Source organism: Chrysochloris asiatica, unplaced genomic scaffold, assembly GCF_000296735.1.
Source record: "Chrysochloris asiatica unplaced genomic scaffold, ChrAsi1.0 scaffold00120, whole genome shotgun sequence".
NCBI classification, from domain to species: domain Eukaryota; kingdom Metazoa; phylum Chordata; class Mammalia; order Afrosoricida; family Chrysochloridae; genus Chrysochloris; species Chrysochloris asiatica.
The window spans coordinates 6,688,509-6,690,637 of record NW_006408638.1 but is presented as its reverse complement, the minus strand read 5'-3'; positions in this window follow the sequence as shown (position 1 = coordinate 6,690,637).

The following is a 2,129-nucleotide window of genomic DNA, read 5'->3' as shown; positions in this document are numbered from 1 at the left end:
CCTCTGACATCCATTTTGACCTTTTCCTTCTTTCTTGTCTTCTTAATGACTTTTTGCTCTCTTCATGTATGATGTTCTTGATGTCATCCCACAAAAAATGCTCATGTCATTTAGTGAATTGTGGAAAATATCATAAAATATAAATTAACAAAGCTTATGAAATTATACACATGAAACTCAAAACTCAAACTCACTGCCACAGAGTTGATTCTGACTCATAACAACTGTATAGTTATGGTAGTGGTTATGTATCCTGGAGTTGGTTCCAACTCATAACGACCCTGCATATGAGGCAAAAAGTTTCTGAGGCAAAAAGTTTACAGGAGCAGAAAGCCTCATCTTTCTCCCACAGAATGTCTGGTAGTTTTGAACTGCTGACCTTGAGGTTAGCAGTCTGACTTGTAACCACTACGCTACCAGAGCTTCTTAACAACTGTATTGTTGTCATGTGCCATTGAGTTTGTTCCGACCCATAGCGACCCTCTATAGGGTTTCTGAGGAGCAGCTGGTGAGCTTGAACTGCCGACCTTGTGGTTCAAACTGACTTTGCAATCCAGTACATTAACCCACAGTGCCACACCAGGATTCCTAATTGTTCCCTAGGGTTTCTGAGACTGCTACTAAAAACAAAAGCTTTCCATGTTACTCCACGTCCCAGGTAAGACTAAAGAAGTTTAATTTAATTCACCCAAGGCAACAACATATATAAACCTGAACAGAAAGAAGGGGGAAAAAGTCACTAAGTCTTGGGCTTCCCAAAATTTAATGAGAGTAATTGGGTATGTTGTAGCTGGTGCTATGTGCTGTCGAGTTGGTTCTGAGTCATAGCAACCCTATATAGGGTTTCCATAGAGCAGCTTTGCTCTTCAACACTTTAAAGGTGTTCTTTTAAACCTTTTTAAAGTATTGGAGAGAAAAGATGTCAGCTTGAAGACTAAGGTGCTCCTGACCTAAGCCATGGTATTTTCAATCACCTCATATGCATGTGAAAGCTGGACAGTGAATAAGGAAGACCATAGAAGAATTGATGCTTTTGAGTTATGGTGTTGGAGGAGAATATTGAAAGTGCCATGGGATGCAAAAAAAAAAAAACCCCAATAAATCCATTTTGGAAGAAGTGCAGCCAGAGTGCTCCCTGGAGGCCAAGATGGCCAAACTTAGTCTCTCATACATTGGACATATTGTCAGGAGGGACCAGTCGCTGGAAAAGGATATCATGTTAGGTAGGGTGGAGGGTCAGAGAAAAAGAGGAAGGCCCCAGTGAGATGGATTGGCAAAGTGGCAGCATCAGTGGGCTCAAGCGTGGCATCGATAGTGAGGTTGGCCCAGGTTCAGGCAGTGTTTCGTTCTGTTGTGCATAAGGTCGCTATGAGTTGGTACTGATTTGATGGTACCTAACAACAACAGAGCAGCTGGTTTGAACTGCCCACTTTGTGGTTCCAAGTTCATTGCTAATTCTACAGCACCACACCAGGAATCCATATTCAAAAAAAATGTTCACCAGAAGTGTACATTTAAAAATTATGTTGATTGTTGTTAAGTGCTACCGAGTCGGTTCTGACTTGTAGCGACTTACTATAGGGTCTCTGTGGAGCGGCTAGTAGGTTTGAATTGCCAACTGGTGCTTATCCTAAAATGCCACTTCAGGACTTTTCAAAATTAAATTATTAGAAAGAGAACCCTTGTAACTATGACCAAGTCAAGAAACAGAATTTTGCCATCCACTCCAAAAGTCCCTCTATTCCAATCACAGACATTCCCCTCTCTCCAAAAGTAATCTTTCTCTTGACTTTTGTAGTACACACTGCTTTGTATTTCTTTATGGCTTCATTGCCCAAGTGTGCAGCCCTGGAACCCACAGTATAACAGATCTTTCTTCTTTTTATAAACTATGTCTTTCTGGGAAACTTTTTAAAACACAGATTCTTTGGCCCAACTTTTATAATATGCTGTTTTAATAGGTCAGATGGAATCTGGAGTAGATTTTTTTTTTTTTTTTTAAAGGGTGTTCCCAGGTGGTTCTTATATATAGTCAATTTCAGAGTCACTGATTTTGTTCAAGCCTAGATCCATGTGACATCAGTAATAATACCTTTTGTTCCAAATCCTCCTCTGAATCCAGGTTGTAC